This window comes from Neomonachus schauinslandi, chromosome 9, assembly GCF_002201575.2.
Source record: "Neomonachus schauinslandi chromosome 9, ASM220157v2, whole genome shotgun sequence".
Lineage (NCBI taxonomy): Eukaryota > Metazoa > Chordata > Mammalia > Carnivora > Phocidae > Neomonachus > Neomonachus schauinslandi.
This window is the reverse complement of record NC_058411.1, coordinates 115,514,965-115,529,252: the sequence shown is the minus strand read 5'-3', so window position 1 is coordinate 115,529,252 and position 14,288 is coordinate 115,514,965. Positions and strand designations below refer to the sequence as shown.

Below are 14,288 nucleotides of genomic sequence, written 5' to 3'. Positions count from 1 at the left end.
GAAGAACAAATATGGTTAAAATATCTATGCTACCTAGAGCAATCTACACACTCAATGCAATTCCTATCAAAATACCATTAACATTTTTCAGAACTGGAACAAGGAATCCTAAAATCTGTATGTTACCAGAAAAGACCCCGAATAGCCGAAAGAAAGTTTAAAAAGAAAACCAAAGCTGGTGGCATCACAATTCCAGACTTCAAGCTCTATTACAAAGCTGTCATCATCAAGACAGTATGGTACTGGCACAAAAACAGACACATAGAACAGAACAGAAAACCCAGAAATGGACCCTCAACTCTATGGTCAACTAATCTCCCTGACAAAGCAGGAAAGAATATCCAATGGAAAAAAGACAGTCTCTTCAACAAATGGTGTAGGGAAAATAGAACAGCCACAAGCAAAGAATGAAAGTGGACCATTTCCTTTCACCATTCACAAAAATAGACTCAAAATGGATCAAAGACCTAAATGTAAGACAGGAATCCTTCAAAATCCTAGAGGAGAGCACAGGCAACAACCTCTGTGACCTCAGCCACAGCAACTTCTTGCTAGACATGTCTTCAACGGCAAGGGAAACAAAGGCAAAAATGAACTATTGGGACTTAATCAAGATAAAAAGCTTCTGCACAGCGAAGAAAACAGTCGACAAAACCAAAAGACATCGACAGAATGGGAGAAAATATTTGCAAATATCAGATAAAGGGCTAGTATCCAAGATCTATAAAGAACTTATCAAACTCAACACCCAAAGAACAAATAATCCAATCAAGAAATGGGCAGAAAGACATGAACAGACATTTCTCTAAAGAAGACATACAAATGGCCAACAGATACATGAAAAAAATGACCATCACTCAGCATCAGGGAAATCCAAATCAAAACCTCAATGAGATACCACCTTACACCAGTCAATATGGCTAAAATTAACATCTCAGGAAACAACAAATGTTGGCGAGGATGCGGAGAAAGGGGAACCTTCTTACAATGGTGGGAATGGAAGCTGGTAAAGCCACTCTGAAAAACAGTATGGAGATTCCTCAAAAAGTTAAAAATGGAGCTACCCTAGGACCCAGCAATTGCAATACTAGATATTTACCCAAAGATACAAATGCAGTGATCCGAAGGGGCCCCTGCACCCCAATGTTCATAGCAGCAATGTCCACAATAGCCAAACTATGGAAAGAGCCAAGATGTCCATCAATAGATGAATGGATAAAAAGATGTGGTATATATATGCAATGGAATATTACTCAGCCATCAAAAAAAAAAAAAAGGAATCTTGCCACTTCGCAATGATGTGGATGGAACTAGAGGGTATTATGCTAAGCAAATAAGTTAATCAGAGAAAGACAATTATCATATGATTTCATTCATATGTGGAATTTAAGAAACAAAACAGAGCATCATAGAGGAAGGGAGGGAAAAATAAAACAAGACAAAATCAGAGAGGGGGGAAAACCATAAGAGACTTTTTTTTTTTAATATTTTTTTTTTAAGATTTTATTTATTTATTTGAGATAGAGCCAGAGCGAGAGTGAGCGAGTACAAGCAGGGGGAGCTGCAGAGGAAGAGGGAGAAACAGGTTCTCCACTGAGCAGGAAGCCCGATGCAGGGCTCGACCCCAGGACCTTGGGATCATGACCTGAGCCAAAGGCAGACACTTAACCAACTGAGCCACCCAGGCACCCCAACCAAAAGAGACTCTTAACTATAGGAAACAAACTGAGGGTTGCTGGGCGGGAGGAGAGAGGGGAATGTTATGGGTAACTGAGTGAGGAACAATAAGGAGGGCCCGGGATGTAATGACCACTAGGTATGATATAAGACTGATCATCACTGAACTCTACTTCTGAAACTAAAAATAAACTATATGTTACTTAGTTGAATTTAAATTAAAAAAAATAAAATTTGAAAAAAATTAAAAATAAAAAGTAAAATGTTACATATGTATCATTCCATTTATATGACAGTTCTCGAAATGGCAATACCACAGTGATGGACAACAGATGAGTGGTTGCCAAGGATCAGGTGTTGGGGAAATATGTGACACAAGGAGCAAAAGAAGAGTGTTTTCTAAGGATGATGAAACTGTTCTGAATCATGATCACAGTGATGGTTACCTGAATCTATATATGTGTTAAAATTCATTGAACTGAACACCTAGAAGGAATAAATTGTACCATATTAATTTTAAAAATAAAAGCTCTTTAAATGGTTTTCCCTAAAATTACAGTAAAATTTCAATTAAGTTCAATAAACATGTTATTTACCACACAGCACATCAAAGCACCATGGTAAACACTTTTATACAAAAGAAAAAAAATACCTTCTATAGCCCTAAAGAACCTCTGGAAAAGACGTATCACATACATAACTAATCAGTACAAATCTGGGTTTGGCAAGGGTCCTGAGTCAAGTATCAAGGAGCAGGGAGGACAGCTGGAAGAGAGTCTGGAAGCAGCATTTTCAGGCAAAGAGCTAGGTCCTGAAAACTGGAGCAGGATATGGCCTTGGGCCAGTAAGACATGAGGAAATGGATCAAGAATGAGGGGAGAACGAGTTTGCATCTGCAGCAGATAATTGTCTACCTTGACCAGAGAAACTAAACACAAATTTAAGTAAGTCTGATTTATTTAGCCCCTTATTTTAACCTAGTAACATAGAAAGTGTGACAACAAAGTAGAATCTTAAGAAACAAGATATATGGGCACCTGGGTGGCTTAGTCAATTAAGCGTCTGCCTTCAGCTCAGGTCACAATCCCAGGGTCCTGGGATCACTTCCTCCATCAGGCTCCCTGCTCAGCGGGGAGTCTGTTTCTTCCTCTGCCTCTGCTCCTCCCCCCTGCTCGTGCACCCGCACTCTCTCTCTCTCTCAAATAAATAAATTACATTAAATTAAAACAAGATATATTTAATTCGAAAATCATATCCCAAAGTAGGACATTAAGGGGTGAGCAGCTAATGGAAAATGAAAATAAGCTGATGTGAACTAGGTAAGACTACGTAAGAGCACCTAGCCAAACAACATTATACTTTTTAATCTTTACAACCTTTCAAGGAGGCAGGCTTTGCTGCCTCTCGTTCACAGATGTAGAAACTGTGCTTCACAGAGAAGGTCCTAGCCAGAGAAACAGAGCTGGGGTAGAACACATTGCTGGCTCTAACTGCTAGGCCCTATTCTACCGGGGGAATAGAGCCAGGGGCCAACTCCAACTCAAGGCTGGTTTGTGTCTGACCCAAAAGCAAAGATTTTATGTTTTTAAATGATTGAAAAATAATCAAAAGAATAATAATAGTTTGTACTATGAACATTATATGAACTTCACATTTTAGTGTCTGTTAATAAAGTTTTATTGGCACACTGCCACATCCATTTGCTTAGTTTTATCTATGGATGCTTTTGGCACAACTGTAGGGTCCCATGTTACCACATAGTTATGGTCCTCAAGGCTTAAAATATTTGCTACCTGACCCTTTACAGAAACTTTGCCAACCCCTGCTCTACACCATTCTACAAATTTTACAAATAAGAATAAAAATTCTCATTTTAAAGTTGATATACTGGTCATGTAATCTCTTGTCCAGGTTGAAAAGCTTTGTTTGACAGTCACCAGGAAACTGACAGGAAGCATCATTAAGCGCACGTAACATTTTATTCTCAGGAGCATAAATGAGAACATTTACAACAGCAAAGGCAGGATAACATCACTGGAGGTTAAGAAAACAACAGAGAATAATAATGAAAAATAATTAAAGTAAGAAGAAGAATTAGCATGACCAGTTCAGAGACAACATCAATTAGTTTCAGTATTTGCTCTCCTTTTTATGGATGCAGGGTTCAAAGTTTACAGAGAGAGAATAAACAGAACACAAACTGCCCAAACAAATCACGGAAAGCTGGGGAGAAGGGGAAAGTGGGGAAGTTGACCTTCCTAAGAACCCAGAGCAATATACCCTGAGGGGCCACTGATGGGAGAGAGCTCTGCCACCTGGTCCCTGAAAATGGAAGTAGGACTAGATGACCTCAGGACTTTAAGACATTACTGTCCAGTTACAGTGAGGAGGTTTTTACAAACCATCCAAAGTGATTTCCATTCAAATCACTGTGTCTAGGACCTACAGAAGGAGTGCCAAGGGGTGAAGGCTTGGGGCCCAGGGGCAGCAGCAGCCTAGAGGTAGGAGACACCTCTTCTGTGTGGCTCCCCCAGGGCAGGCAGAAGAGGCATACCTCTAACAACCCTGGGCCACAATCAGGAAGACCAGCATTTCAATGTTCAAGAAGGTTCACTTATGTTTTGTTTTTACCTTAATCACTACCTTTAAGAAAGCTTGTTCACTATCATTTGCTTCTCAAAAATGGATTGTAGGAGAAAACTATGGGTAACTAAGCATATTAGTCAGTGTTCTCCACAGAAAGAGAACCAAAAGAATGTGTAGGGAGAGAGAGAGAAAGGGAGAGATGGAGAGAGAAGGCATTTATTTTAAGGAATTGGCTCAAACAATTATAGAAGTCCAAGTCCAAAATCCACAGGGCAGACTGGCAGGCTCATGACCCAGGCAACAGTTATGTTACAGTTTGAATCCAAAGGCAATCTGGAGGCAGAATTCCTTCTTGTTGGAGGAGGTCAGTCTTTTTTCTATTCAGACTCTTCAACTGACTGGATAAAGCCCACCCACATTATGGAGAGTAATCTGCTTTACTCGAAGTCCATGGATTTAAATGTGAATCTCATCTAAAACACACCTTCACAGAAATATCCAGAATAATATTTGACCAAATATCTGGGCACCATGGCCCAGTGAAGCTGATACATAACTATCGCACTAAGAGTCCCAATTAATCAAATACTAGTTAAAAAAGAGATATTGTATATGTTTTTGTATGACACTGAAATTTTTTTCTTTTTATAAAGAAGTACAATTTTAAGAGATTTTAGCTATGAAAACTTTCTAACAGAACACAAACACAGAAGTGGCCATTCAAATTTTCCTTGATACTCTATTGCATTATAAAGATACAGTACAATATTTATTATGTCTATCTCATTATTAGTAATGTAATACATGTAACGTAATACATGTAACGTAATACAATAACAAACAATTTAAAGGTTTGGCAGCAGATTAAATACAAAGATGTGTGTGTTCAATTGACAGGAAAACTTAATTCTCAAGTGAAAGAGAAAAGGTGATCCATCAAATCAATAATGGGATTTTAAAAGACAGAGAAATAAAATTAAGGAAGAATACTCAGTAGGATGGATAAGAGTAAAAAAGGCTTAAAGTATCCATCTGAATGACACATAAAAGGGCACTTATCCTCGGCGTCCCATCCTCCTCCAGGGAACTGGTACGCCCCTAGTTGGCCTGAAGCTGAGAGTACACACTAACTCACAACACAAATTACTTATTGGATCCCTCCTGGGTGCCAGTACTCTGCTTGGTGCTGGGGGTACCATGGTGAAAAAAACAAAGCCTGTCCTCACAGGTTATGGCCATTACAAAGCTGTTACAGGCAGGGTGAGACATCAATGTCAAGGCACAGCAGGGTGAGGGGATGTGAACAAGACACAGGGCCTTGGTATGTGATCTAAGGGACCTTCCCTGGAAGCTTCTTGAATCTCCCTGTTCTGTTTTCTTCATATCTCTTTTCTTTCTGCTGACACTGTTTTATTGGTTGTCCCACTTAGAATGTAAGCTCCAGGAAAGGAAAGCAAGGGCCATACCTGGCTCATTCACCACCACATCCTAGCACCTACAATCACCCTCACTGACAGAGGAGGACCCCGACAAGTTGGATGAGGCTGTGAATCAATGAGCAAATGAATGAATGACCCACATGCTGCACAATTCACCGCATCTCCCAGAAGGAGAGTGCTTTTCAAAGAAGTTCCAAAGACTGCAGTGTGGAGAAGGATCTGAATGGCTGACATGGGGAACAAAGAAGAAGGTGCAATTACACAGCACTGCCCAGGATGATCCATGGCCCCAGGCAGCCCACCCACAGTCCACGGGGCCCCTGCAGCCTGGATTGTGCTTCTCACCCACTCACTCATCTCTCCTTGACTCAATGCAGATGGACTCAGGAGGAGTAAATCTACTGATTTCAAAGAAAGATAAACTAAAATCAAGACAGAGACTGAGGGTTAAACTCTATGATACATTTTTGTACATTTCCCCTAAATTCTGGTATACCTCATATCCTAGAAGACTTTAATTTTTACTTAAAATGAAGGGTATGTTTCATATATGTACTTATATGTCCATATATCATCTCTGGAAATATTCTAAAACTAGTAATAATATTGCTAAGAAGGGAAAAAAAAGCTCAGGTGTCTGGAGAACAAGATTGGGAAGGAACTCACTCTTTACTGAAAATTCTGTCTAAGCTTTTGAATGCTATAATCTGGGCATCAGCGTCAATATTTTTAATAAGATAAAAATCTAACACTGAACTTAGAAATAAATACGTGATATAAGAGATTTGAATTCATTCTTGCTGCACCTCCTGTAATCAAAAACAGGAGTTTCAGTCTCTCAGGCAGACATGTCCCTTCACAAGCTGACTTATTTAACACGGGAATATGGACATCATTCACCCTAGACTCAGCACAGGGGACTCACAGGGACAAGAGAACTGATGAACAGACAGGACACTGACACTTTTGCCTGCACTTAAACACCACTATGAGAATCACAAACTATTAAGTAGCACCGACTGGGAGCCAGGTACTGTTCTGTGCACACCATAAATCAACTCAATAGTCAACTTCAACCCCATGAAGTAAGTGTGTGTTTCACCAATCCCGAGATGCACCTTTCCCAAAAGTCAGCATGCCAAATGGGATACATCAGATTCATAGGCAGTGAATTCTCTCCTGGTGATAAATAATAGTACATCTTACTGTTGAGGCATCTTAAGCTTGTTGAAATGCATTTCTTACCACCCAGATAGTGCACAGAGCATATATCTCACCCAGAGCCCTCGGCTGGTAAGGGCAGCATCACCCCACTGCAGGCCCCAGGGTCTGTGTACCTCACCACCTCACAGCCAACTGCAAGGCCAGACACCAATAAGCTGACCAGATTTGTATGGGGTGGATGAGACTATGGTGGAACTTTGGACAATTAAAAATATTTCAGATTCATTCAATGGAAAACCCTATATAGCCAAACAGACCCTTGATATCAAATACCACTGTAAATACCCTTCACTGTGTATGTATATTTTCTTACCTCTGCAAGGAATTATTAACCATGAAGTCTTTTAAATCTAGTGGTACTCCTATTCTGATTCATTTAAAAGAAATAATAAAGGCTTATATAATCTAATAAAATGGAAATCAAGAATCCCCAGAAAACAAAGAAAGAAACTTCTGATACTTTAAATAGTAGCCAGCATTTTAAGGAGGAAAAAAATATATATCTCTCAAAAATGAAAACATTGTGCACCATTGGTGGGAACGTAAATTGGTACAGCCACTGTGAAAACAGCATCGAAGTTCCTCAAAAAAAACTAAAAACAGAACTACCATATGATCCAGCAATCCCACTCCTGGGTGTATATCTGAAGGACATGAACTAATTTAAACAGATATCTCTACCCCCATATTTCATTGCAGCATTATTCACAATAGCCAAGAAATGGAAACAACCTAAGAGTGTGTCAACAGATGAATGGATAAAGATGTGGTGTATGTGTGCGTGTGTGTGTGTGCACACGCATTTGTGCGCGCGCGCACGCACACACACTGGAATATTATCTCAGCCATAAAAAAGGAAATCCTGCCATTTACAACAGTGGATGATTAGAACATTATGCTAAGTGAAGTAAGTCAGAGAAAGACAAGCACTGTATGATCCACTTATATGTAGAATCTAGAAAATCCGAACTCATAGGTAATAGATTGGTGGTGGCCAGGGGCTGCAGGAATGGGGTAAATGAGGAGATGTTGTTAGTCAAAGGGTACAAACTTGCAGTTACAATAGGAATCAGTTCTGGGGATCTGATACCATAACCATATATGACATATACCATATACCATATATACCATATACCATATATACCATAGTGACAATGGTTGACAAAAAAGTTTTGTATACTTGAAAGTTGCCAAGAGAATAAAGCTTAAATGTCCTCACCACACACAAAAATACAGTAATTATGTGATTGAGGTGTTAAGCAACCTTTATTGGGGTAATCCTTTCATGATGTATGTGGGCATTCAAATCATCACACTGTACACCTTAAACTTACACAATTTATCAATTATATTTCAATAAAGCTGAGGAAAAGAAAAAAATCTCTTAGAAACTGCTAAATTAGAAGCACCTTTACACATAGAATTCAAATTCACATCATCAAGGTGCACCCCTGCAGAAATCAGACTGACTGGACAATTCTGCCCAAAAACCGCTCTAATTCCATTCCCTCATGTGCTACCACAGTGGCATACAACAGAGCATATAAGTTTCCTAAACCTTGGGTTTGTTTTCTTAAGGAGGGTCTAGTTAATCTGACTTTTTCTAAATCTCCTATGCAAGTTTTACTCATTAGGTAACCTGACATGACTTCCACATTTTTAAGATTGTGAAAATGTAAGATTATAGACTCACTCTAATTGAATTAATATAAAATTCTGACAAACTTTTTTATATCAACAAAACTTATGTTGTTCTGTAGTGTATTAGCTTAAAAACAATATTCAAGTCTTCCATTAACTTAAAGACACTTGTCCCAATATGAAATTGATTTAATCAATAGCTAATCTGTGAAGCCCTGAACAAATGCCAAGAAAGAATTCTAGGTCATCCGCCACCAAGCACAGGTTAATAAATACAAGCACACATATTTTTCTCTCAGATTGCTACTACAATGGCAGGATGCAAAAACAACTTTGCAACTTTTTTTTTTTAAAGATTTATTTATTTATTTGAAAGAGTGAAAGAGAGCACACGAGCGGGAAAAGGGGGAGAGGGAGACAGAATCCTCAAGCAGACTCCCGGCCTGGCACTGAGCCTGATGCGGGGTTCGATCCCAGGACCCTGAGATCATGACCTGAGCCAAAATCAAGAGACAGCCACTTAACCGACTGAGTCACCCAAGCACCCCCAACTTTGCAACTCTTAATGAGCATGTTCTTTTTGCTCATTAAATATGCAAAATTGGGGGGGGTTCTTATAAGGTGGACTCCAGAGCTCTGCTAAAATGCTCTAACACCTACTTCCCACTTTTTTTATCTGTGGTATAATAAAAATATATATTTGGTCTCAGAGCTCCTAAAACCCTTGGAATTTACCGAGGATAGGCATGTCTTTTGTTATTCTTAACAAACCCCTTTCCACCACACCAGAGTTTATACTAATGAGCTGGCTCGGGGTAGGGCCACTAGATAACCTCAGTGTGGGCTTGTCACCAAAAGGACCAGTGATTAGACAGTAAGAGCTGTCAGCCCTACCTCCTGACCTCCAAGAGGGGAGGCAGGCTGGAGATTAAATTATAGAAACTCTTAAACTATAAGACTGGGGAGTTTCCAGGTTGGTGGACACTCAGATGTGCTGAGGGAGTAGGGGGACCAAGTGAGGGCAGAGAAGCTCTAAGCCCCTTCCCCTATTCCTTGCTCTATGCATCTTTTCCATTTGCCTGTTCCTGAGTTGTATCCTTTATAATAGCCCAATAAACATAAGTAAAGTGCATTCTGTGACTAGTTCTAGAGAATTATTGAATCTGAAGGGAGTTGCAGAACCCCTGAATTTGTAGTCAGCCAGGCAAAAGTGTGAGAAGTCTGGAAATCCCATTTGGCATCTAAAGTGAAGGCAGTCTTATAGGACTGAGACCTTAATTCATAGGGCCTGCGCTAACTCTAATAATTGTCAGAATTGAACTGAATTGCTAGACACACAGTTGGTGTAAGAGAATTACAGAACTGGTGTGGAAACATGTATTTGATGTCAGAAAAAAACACTATCTGAATTAGAAGTTACTTAATTTGGACAAAAGTTGTAAGTAATATGGATGATTGAGATTAAACCAGAAAGAATGTGGCAGAGAAATATAAATATATATGCAAGATGATGAATGTTTCTATCAAGGAAAAGAGCATTTTTGTCTCAAAGAAAAATACCTAGTTATACCAGAACATGAAAGAAGATGGTAAGGGCCAAGTGAGCAGATACAGTAAAATGTACAAGATTCCAGGGAAAGTGAACTTTATCTGCCTTGGTTTACAAAACCTGCAAAAATGTGTCAGAATTCACAAAGTTGATCAATAAACAAAACTGTGAGCCTTTTACTACCAGACTGGGCTTCCTCTCTGTAACCACTTTTCCAGGCCAGCCTGGAAAAGTCACAGTATAGCCACTCTCTTTCAAGCCCAGGTCAGCCTCCCCTGGAAGCTGTTTGATACCATCTTCCCAGGATTAGACTCTAAATTTTGAACTAAAAAATCATCAAGGTGTTTTTACATCCAAATGGTCTTTGGCACTTTCCAGATCACCAGAATAACAAACATGGGCTCCCACATCACGGAACTCATGATGAAATGCTCACAAGCAGGAGGAAGGCTGATCATAAAATTAGGTAGAGTTGGGATGTTCCTTATTTCTTTATTAGCTCACCAGTACCATTAAAGTTTCCCTATGCTCTAGTCCCATAATATGGGAAGAGCTAGCAAATCAAAAAGAGAAAAGTAAGGTGCCTAGATTAATTTCATACAAGTAGAATGTTATGTAAACATACACTCTACAGTTCCCAGGACGGTGAGAGGCCCTAGAGATACAACCATGCCTCACTGCCCTCGCTATGTTCTAAGCCCCAAGGTGGACAATAACCAAATCCTCACACACAGCCATGAAGCCCACCCTGTCAAGAATTTTAGTTCTGTCCATTCTGATACTGTTGCAAAGTATAATTAATTAACCAGAGCTTTATGTCTTATCTGCTTCCTTCCAAAGTTGAAGGCCAAAAATGGGTCTTTAACAAATAAGAACAAACACAGAGCCTCAGCAGAACTACCAACCCTGTAGGGAACAGACTCCAGCAGAAGCTGACATCACCCCTTCCAATACACACCAGGCAGACTCCCAGAGGTGGGTTAAGCCTTCCATCAAGGACTCAAGATCCAAAGCAACAAGAATTATGGAGGACAGAATAAAATTATGAGGGAAATCTAATTTGCTTTGGAATATGGTTGGGTTTTTTTAATAGTCTTATTTCCTAAAATAAGGAAAAGCCTCATGAGGAGGCTTTTTTCCTTTCCTCTACATCTCTAACTCCCAATGCAATAGACGGTGCCTGTATAAACAACATGACACAGTCTTTGAAAAGGAAGCCTCATCAGCAGGACTTGGAAATGTGTTAGAAATGCAAATTCCCAGGCCCCATCACAACTCTAAGGAATCAGACTCTGGAGGTGGCGACAGCATGGGTGTCTAACCAAGCCCTCCAGGTGATTCTAATGAACGACAAAGGTTGAGAACCCTTGGGCTGGGGATTCAAGATTTAATTCTTTGAGTTCCCACTGCAGGACAGAGTCTTGATTAATTTTCCTAATATTCGTGGCCCTCCGTGCAGTGGCTTTCAAACTTCAGGGTATAAACATGTCACCTGGGGAATGTGTCCACTACACGAAGAGACATACTTCCCAGGATTTAGATGCCATAGGGCACGTGAAAGAGTACATTTCACTCCAGTCTGGCACAACCCATTCTGCTGCTTCCTGCTCCCTGCTCACTGTTCACTGCTCCCTGTCACCCCTGCACACCCACTCCCAGTTCTGCTTTCCACAGTTCTCCACTTGGAGGCCAGTGCCCACTTCTCGTGTATGACCCCAAACCCCACTGTCCCTCAAGCCCAGACCAGGTCTCTGTAACTATTGCTCAAACTTCTACCAACACTCCATGCCTAAAATGCTCCCACCCTGCATGTGGGTGACATCACAGGGTCTTTGTCCTCTGTTACACACCCTGGTATATGGATGCCTTTTTTTGCCCAAATAATCATGACTTATTGTGGGAGAAAGTCCACATTTAATGCTTTTTTACAACCTCCAAAGAAAAGCTATAAAACCAGCAGGAAAGCTGCCAATCAGCACAGAATATAATGGAAATATTCATGTTCCAGAAAGAAAAAAAAAATCAAAAACTTCTCTCTAAACTCTTAAAATTAAAACACATAAAGAGTACAGACTAGACACCACACACATACAAAAACTTCAAAACAATTACCACACTTTTATACGATATGAAGTCATAAGCTCCACAGAACTATAAAACATTGATCCTGATGTCAGTAAATTACATTTGTAGTACAATAGAAATAGCAATGAAACTTTCTCAAGAGGCCTGGCTTCAATTTCCAGCTCTGCTCCTGTTATTTGTGCAAACTGTGGCTTCTGTCTCTTGGTAGAGTTGAGGATTAAAGGAAATAATGAGAAAATACTTTCAAGAAAAGATGTAACAGCTAAGCAAAGTACTGGGTAATATTATTTCTACTATCTGCATAGACTGAAAAGGTTTATAATAAATGAAACAGCTCATGCTTAAATTCTTCATACAAGGTCAGCCCTAGGCAAAAATAAAAAATAAGCTTAGCGTATCTTTTAGTACCTTCTTTGGCTTTCCTTTTTTTATATACTATATTCCCTCCTGTACCTTCCCTCAAAATAATAAATACAAACAACCTTAAATGGGGTGTTTTTTTTTTTAAAAAAGAGTTTATTTATTTGAGAGAGAGAGAAAGATAGCAAGAGATAGAGCCCGAGCAGGGGAGAGAGCGAGAAGCAGGCTTCCCACTGAGCAGGGAGCCCGATGGCAGGGCTCGATCCCAGGACCCTGGGATCATGACCTGAGCCGAAGGCAGATGCTTAACCAACTGAGCCACCCAGGCGCCCCTAAATGGGCTGTTAAGAGAAACATTCACTTGAAAAAGTATACGACTATAATCCTGTCTGTTTTTTTGTGCGGCAGGCCCCCAAAAATAAACACAAAACCATACTACTGTACTACTAAAAAAGAAAGGCAGCTTTCTTTCCTCATCAGCAGGGCCAGTAAACTCTACATGCGATTACAAAAGAAAATAAGAAAGCTTATCTCAGGGGAAGCAGAAATTATTAGAAGCCACTATTTCCCAGAAATAAGCCGCTAAAGGATCGAGCTTAACAACAATAAAAACCTATCCTAGGATGGTTGTTTGTGGAAGAAAGAAACCAATCCTTTCCCAAAGAAAGTAATCTCTGAAAATACAGCAAAGAAAACTGTGTATCTAAGGAACTTCTACTCTCATCTGTACTTTCCTCACAATTAACTACAATACCACCAACATATAATGTACATAGTCTTCTAAATGGAATTTGGTATATAAAAACCCACCTATGAAAAAAGTATTTTCTAACAATAAAAAGCACATATCATGCCACACCAAAAATAGAAACTTATTGAATGCCCAAAAAATGACCCCAAAAAACTATTCAGATGGGACCTACATAAAAAGAAATTATGCTTTGCAGGTGCCTGGGTGGCTCAGTTGGTTAAGCGACTGCCTTCAGCTCAGGTCATGATCCTGGAGTCCCAGGATCGAGTCCCGCATCAGGCTCCCTGCTCATTGGGGAGTCTGCTTCTCCCTCTGACCCTCCCCCGTCTTGTGCTCTCTCTCTCTAAGTAAAAAAACAAAAATCTTAAAAAAAAAAAAAAAAAAAGAAATCATGCTTTGCTTTCTAACCACATGATTTTCAAAAGAAGAAAAAATACTCATCAAATATAGTAAGAAATACACTTTGAATTTTTTCATTTAAATAGTTTTTCTCAGAGCATCTTTCAGAACTAGTGTTTCATGAAAAACATTTTGGGAAACATTGTTTAATTCATTAACAAATACTGGATAACTGGGAAGAAGTGATGGAAAACTTTTTAAAACATACATAATGAACCACTGAAATTACTAAAACATTACCGAGTGAAAAAGGCCAGACACAAAAGAGGACACTACTACATGATTCCATTTACATGAAGTTCTAGAACAGGCAAAACTAATCAACAGTAAAGAAAGATCAGACCAGTGGTTGCCTCTGGAAAATGGGGTCAGGGATGGGCCAAGAAGGGGCCCAAGGGAACTTTCTGAGTGAGATGTAATGTTGAGAGAAGTTTAGGTTATACAGGTTACATTTATCAAAACTTGTGGAACAGTAAACTTAAAATATATGCATTTCATTATGCATACATATTACTTAAAGACAAAAAACTAAACTGAACTCAATCAAGTAAATGATATGTCTGAGGGAGCTGGGTAA

General features: G+C 39.6%; 1 protein-coding gene across 1 annotated transcript in view; it reads right to left on the bottom strand.

Moving 5' to 3' along the window:
• HERC2 (HECT and RLD domain containing E3 ubiquitin protein ligase 2) overlaps positions 1-14,288 on the bottom strand; it is a 258,118-nt gene that overhangs the window by 229,277 nt on the left and 14,553 nt on the right. The window lies entirely within an intron of this gene.